Raw genomic sequence first — 6,939 nt, forward strand, 5'->3', positions numbered from 1 at the left:
GGACAAGGAAAGGGAGGGGAGTCCTACTCCCGGTAGGAGTAGGACTCCTCCTGCGCGCCTCCTGCTGGGGCCGGCCGCACCCCCCCTTGGATCCTTTATATACGGAGGCAGGGGCACCCCTAGACACACAAGTTGATCCACGTGATCATATTCTTAGCCGTGTGCGGTGCCCCCTTCCACCATAATCCTCGATAACATTGTAGCGGTGCTTAGGCGAAGCCCTGCGACGATAGCACATCAAGATCATCACCACGCCGTCGTGCTGACGGAACTCTTCCCCGACACTTTGCTGGATCGGAGTCCGGGGATCGTCATCGAGCTGAACGTGTGCTATAACTCGGAGGTGCCGTAGTTTCGGTGCTTGATCGGTCGGGCCGTGGAGACGTACGACTACATCAACCAAAGTTAACGCTTCCGTTGTCGATCTACAAGGGTACGTAGATCACACTCTCCTCCTCTCGTTGCTATGCATCACCATGATCTTGCGTGTGCGTAGGAAATTTTTTGAAATTACTACGTTACCCATCAGTGGCATCCGAGCCTAGGTTTTATATGTTGATGTTATATGCACGAGTAGAACACAAGTGAGTTGTGGGCGATATAAGTCATACTTCTTACCAGCATGTCATACTTTGGTTCGGCGGTATTGTTGGACGAAGCGGCCCGGACCGACATTACGCGTACGCTTACGCGAGACCGGTTCTCCCGACGTGCTTTGCACATAGGTGGCTTACGGGTGACAGTTTCTCCAACTTTAGTTGAACCGAGTGTGGCTACGCCCGGCCCTTGCGAAGGTTAAAACAGTACCAACTTGACAAACTATCGTTGTGGTTTTGATGTGTAGGTAAGATTGGTTCTTGCTTAAGCCCGTAGCAGCCACGTAAAACTTGCAACAAACAAAGTAGAGGACGTCTAACTTGTTTTTGCAGGGCATGTTGTGATGTGATATGATCAAGACATGATGCTAAATTTTATTGTATGAGATGATCATGTTTTGTAACCGAGTTATCGGCAACTGGCAGGAGCCATATGGTTGTCGCTTTATTGTATGCAATGCAATCGCGCTGTAATGCTTTACTTTATCACTAAGCGGTAGCGATAGTCGTGGAAGCATAAGATTGGCGAGACGACAACGATGCTATGATGGAGATCAAGGTGTCGCGCCGGTGACGATGGTGATCACGACGGTGCTTCAAAGATGGAGATCACAAGCACAAGATGATGATGGCCATATCATATCACTTATTTTGATTGCATGTGATGTTTATCTTTTATGCATCTTATCTTGCTTTGATTGACAGTAGCATTATAAGATGATCTCTCACTAATTATCAAGAAGTGTTCTCCCTAAGTATGCACCGTTGCGAAAGTTTTTCGTGCTGAGACACCACGTGATGATCGGGTGTGATAGGCTCTACGTTCAAATACAACGGGTGCAAAATAGTTGCACACGCGGAATACTCAGGTTATACTTGACGAGCCAAGCATATACAGATATGGCCTCGGAACACGGAGACCGAAAGGTCGAGCGTGAATCATATAGTAGATATGATCAACATAGTGATGTTCACCAATGAAACTACTCCATCTCACGTGATGATCGGACATGGTTTAGTTGATTTGGATCACGTAATCACTTAGAGGATTAGAGGGATGTCTATCTAAGTGGGAGTTCTTTAAGTAAATTAATTGAACCTAAATTTATCATGAAACTTAGTACCTGATAGTATCTTGCTTGTTTATGCTTGATTGTAGATAGATGGCTCATGTTGTTGTTCCGTTGAATTTTAATGCGTTCCTTGAGAAAGCAAAGTTGAAAGATGATGGTAGCAATTACTCGGACTGGGTCCGTAACTTGAGGATTATCCTCATTGCTGCATAGAAGAATTACGTCCTGGAAGCACCGCTGGGTGCCATGCCTGCTGCTGGAGCAACACCAGATGTTATGAACGTCTGGCAGAGCAAAGCTGATGACTACTCGATAGTTCAGTGTGCCATGCTTTACGGCTTAGAATCGGGACTTCAACGACATTTTGAACGTCATGGAGCATATGAGATGTTCCAGGAGTTGAAGTTAATATTTCAAGCAAATGCCCGGATTGAGAGATATGAAGTCTCCAATAAGTTCTATAGCTGCAAGATGGAGGAGAACAGTTCTGTCAGTGAGCATATACTCAAAATGTCTGGGTATAATAATCACTTGATTCAATTGGGAGTTAATCTTCCAGATGATTGCGTCATTGACAGAATTCTCCAATCACTGCCACCAAGCTACAAGAGCTTCGTGATGAACTATAATATGCAAGGGATGAATAAGACTATTCCCGAGCTCTTCGCAATGCTGAAAGCTGCGGAGGTAGAAATCAAGAAGGAGCATCAAGTGTTGATGGTCAACAAGACCACTAGTTTCAAGAAAAAGGGTAAAGGAAAGAAGAAGGAGAACTTCAAAAAGAACATCAAACAAGTTGCTACACAAGAGAAGAAACCCAAACCTGGACCTAAGCCTGAAACTGAGTGCTTCTACTGCAAGCAGACTGGTCACTGGAAGCGGAACTGCCCCAAGTATTTGGCGGATAAGAAGGATGGCAAGGTGAACAAAGGTATATGTGATATACATGTTATTGATGTGTACCTTACTAATGCTCGCAGTAGCACCTGGGTATTTGATACTGGTTCTGTTGCTAATATTTGCAACTCAAAACAGGGACTACAGATTAAGCGAAGATTGGCTAAGGACGAGGTGACGATGCGTGTGGGAAACAGTTCCAAAGTCGATGTGATCGCAGTCGGCACGCTACCTCTACATCTACCTTCGGGATTAATATTAGACCTAAATAATTGTTATTTTGTGCCAGCGTTAAGCATGAACATTATATCTGGATCTTGTTTGATGCGAGACGGTTATTCATTTAAATCTGAGAATAATGGTTGTTCTATTTATATGAGTAATATCTTTTATGGTCATGCACCCTTAAAGAGTGGTCTATTTTTATTGAATCACGATAGTAGTGAGACACATATTCATAGTGTTGAAGCCAAAAGATACAGAGTTGATAATGATAGTGCAACTTATTTGTGGCACTGCCATTTAGGTCATATCGGTGTAAAGCGCATGAAGAAACTCCATACTGATGGACTTTTGGAACCACTTGATTATGAATCACTTGGTACTTGCGAACCGTGCCTCATGGGCAAGATGACTAAAACACCGTTCTCCGGTACTAGGAGAGAGCAACAGATTTGTTGGAAATCATACATACAGATGTATGTGGTCCGATGAATATTGAGGCTCGTGGCGGATATCGTTATTTTCTCACCTTCACAGATGACTTAAGCAGATATGGGTATATCTACTTAATGAAACATAAGTCTGAAACGTTTGAAAAGTTCAAAGAATTTCAGAGTGAAGTTGAAAATCATCGTAACAAGAAAATAAAGTTTCTACGATCTGATCGTGGAGGAGAATATTTGAGTTACGAGTTTGGTGTACATTTGAAACAATGCGGAATAGTTTCGCAACTCACGCCACCCGGAACACCACAGCGTAATGGTGTGTTCGAATGTCGTAATCGTACTTTACTAGATATGGTGCGATCTATGATGTCTCTTACTGATTTACCGCTATCATTTTGGGGTTATGCTTTGGAGACGGCCGCATTCACGTTAAATAGGGCACCATCAAAATCCGTTGAGACGACGCCTTATGAACTATGGTTTGGCAAGAAACCAAAGTTGTCGTTTTTGAAAGTTTGGGGCTGCGATGCTTATGTGAAAAAGCTTCAACCTGATAAGCTCGAACCCAAATCGGAGAAATGTGTCTTCATAGGATATCCAAAGGAGACTATTGGATACACCTCCTATCACAGATCCGAAGGCAAGACTTCTGTTGCTAAATTCGGAAACTTTCTGGAGAAGGAGTTTCTCTCGAAAGAAGTGAGTGGCAGGAAAGTAGAACTTGACAAGGTAACTGTACCTACTCCCTTATTGGAAAGTAGTACATCACAGAAACCTGTTTCTTTGACACCTACACCAGTTAGTGAGGAAGCTAATGATGATGATCATGAAACTTCAGAACAAGATACTACTGAACCTTGTAGATCAACCAGAGTGAGATCCACGCCAGAGTGGTACGGTAATCCTGTTCTGGAAGTCATGCTACTAGATCATGATGAACCTATGAACTATGAAGAAGCGATGGTGAGCCCAGATTCAGCAAAATGGCTTGAAGCCATGAAATCTGAGATGGGATCCATGTATGAGAACAAAGTATGGACTTTGGTTGACTTGCCCGATGATCGGCAAGCAATTGAGAATAAATGGATCTTCAAGAAGAAGACTGACGCTGACGGTAATATTACTGTTTACAAAGCTTGACTTGTCGCAAAAGGTTTTCGGCAAGTTCAAGGGATTGACTACGATGAGATCTTCTCACCCGTAGCGATGCTTAAGTCTGTCCGAATCATGTTAGCAATTGCCGCATTTTATGATTATGAAATTTGGCAGATGGATGTCAAAACTGCATTCCTGAATGGATTTCTGGAAGAAGAGTTGTATATGATGCAACCAGAAGGTTTTGTCGATCCAAAGGAAGCTAACAAAGTGTGCAAGCTCCAGCGATCCATTTATGGACTGGTGCAAGCCTCTCGGAGTTGGAATAAACGCTTTGATAGTGTGATCAAAGCATTTGGATTTATACAGATTTTTGGAGAAGCCTGTATTTACAAGAAAGTGAGTGGGGGCTCTGTAGCATTTCTGATATTATATGTGGATGACATATTACTAATTGGAAATGATATAGAATTTCTGGATAGCATAAAAGGATACTTGAATAAGAGTTTTTCAATGAAAGACCTCGGTGAAGCTGCTTACATATTAGGCATTAAGATCTATAGAGATAGATCAAGACGCTTAATTGGACTTTCACAAAGCACATACCTTGACAAAGTTTTGAAGAAGTTCAAAATGGATCAAGCAAAGAAAGGGTTCTTGCCTATGTTACAAGGTGTGAAGTTGAGTAAGACTCAATGCCCGACCACTGCAGAAGATAGAGAAAAAATGAAAGATGTTCCCTATGCTTCAGACATAGGCTCTATCATGTATGCAATGCTATATACCAGACCTGATGTGTGCCTTGCTATAAGTCTAGCAGGAAGGTACCAAAGTGATCCAGGAGTGGATCACTTGACAGCGGTCAAGAACATCCTGAAATACCTGAAAAGGACTAAGGATATGTTTCTCATATATGGAGGTGACAAAGAGCTCATCGTAAAAGGTTACGTTGATGCAAGCTTTGACACTGATCCGGACGATTCTAAATCGCAAACCGGATACGCGTTTACATTAAACGGTGGAGCTGTCAGTTGGTGCAGTTCTAAACAAAGCATTGTAGCGGGATCTACATGTGAAGCGGAGTACATAGCTGCTTCAGAAGCAGCAAATGAAGGAGTCTGGATGAAGGAGTTCATATCCGATCTAGGTGTCATACCTAGTGCATCGGGTCCAATGAAAATCTTTTGTGACAATACTGGTGCAATTGCCTTGGCAAAGGAATCCAGATTTCACAAGAGAACCAAGCACATCAAGAGACGCTTCAATTCCATCCGGGATCTAGTCCAGGTGGGAGACATAGAGATTTGCAAGATACATACGGATCTGAATGTTGCAGATCCGTTGACTAAGCCTCTTCCACGAGCAAAACATGGTCAGCACCAAGGCTCCATGGGTGTTAGAATCATTACTATGTAATCTAGATTATTGACTCTAGTGCAAGTGGGAGACTGAAGGAAATATGCCCTAGAGGCAATAATAAAGTTATTATTTATTTCCTTATATCATGATAAATGTTTATTATTCATGCTAGAATTGTATTAACCGGAAACATAATACATGTGGGTATACATAGACAAACAGAGTGTCACTAGTATGCCTCTACTTGACTAGCTCGTTAATCAAAGATGGTTATGTTTCCTAACCAAGGACAAAGAGTTGTTATTTGATTAACAGGATCACATCATTAGGTGAATGATCTGATTGACATGACCCATTCCATTAGCTTAGCACCCGATCGTTTAGTATGTTGCTATTGCTTTCTTCATGACTTATACATGTTCCTATGACTATGAGATTATGCAACTCCCGTTTGCCGGAGGAATACTTTGTGTGCTACCAAACGTCACAACGTAAATGGGTGATTATAAAGGTGCTCTACAGGTGTCTCCAAAAGTACATGTTGGGTTGGCGTATTTCGAGATTAGGATTTGTCACTCCGAATGTCGGAGAGGTATCTCTGGGCCCTCTCGGTAATGCACATCACATAAGCCTTGCAAGCATTACAACTAATGAGTTAGTTGCAAGATGATGTATTACGAAACGAGTAAAGAGACTTGCCGGTAACGAGATTGAACTAGGTATTGAGATACCGACGATCGAATCTCGGGCAAGTAACATACCGATGACAAAGGAAACAACGTATGTTGTTATGCGGTCTGACCGATAAAGATCTTCGTAGAATATGTGGGAGCCAATATGAGCATCCAGGTTCCGCTATTGGTTATTGACCGGAGACGTGTCTCGGTCATGTCTACATGGTTCTCGAACCCGTAGGGTCCGCACGCTTAAGGTTTCGATGACAGTTATATTATGAGTTTATGAGTTTTGATGTACCAAAGTTAGTTCGGGGTCCTGGATATGATCACGGACATAACGAGGAGTCTCGAAATGGTCGAGACATAAAGATTGATATATTGGACTGCTATATTCGGACACCGGAAGTGTTCCGGTGAAGTTTCGGATAAAACCGGAGCACCGGGAGGTTACCGGAACCCCCCGGGGGGTTAATGGGCCTCATGGGCCTAAAGTGGAGAAGAGGAGGAGCTGCCAGGGCAGGCCGCGCGCCCCCTCTCCCCCTAGTCCGAATTGGACAAGGAGGGAGGGGCGGCG

Source organism: Triticum dicoccoides, chromosome 2A, assembly GCF_002162155.2.
Source record: "Triticum dicoccoides isolate Atlit2015 ecotype Zavitan chromosome 2A, WEW_v2.0, whole genome shotgun sequence".
Taxonomy (NCBI): domain Eukaryota; kingdom Viridiplantae; phylum Streptophyta; class Magnoliopsida; order Poales; family Poaceae; genus Triticum; species Triticum dicoccoides.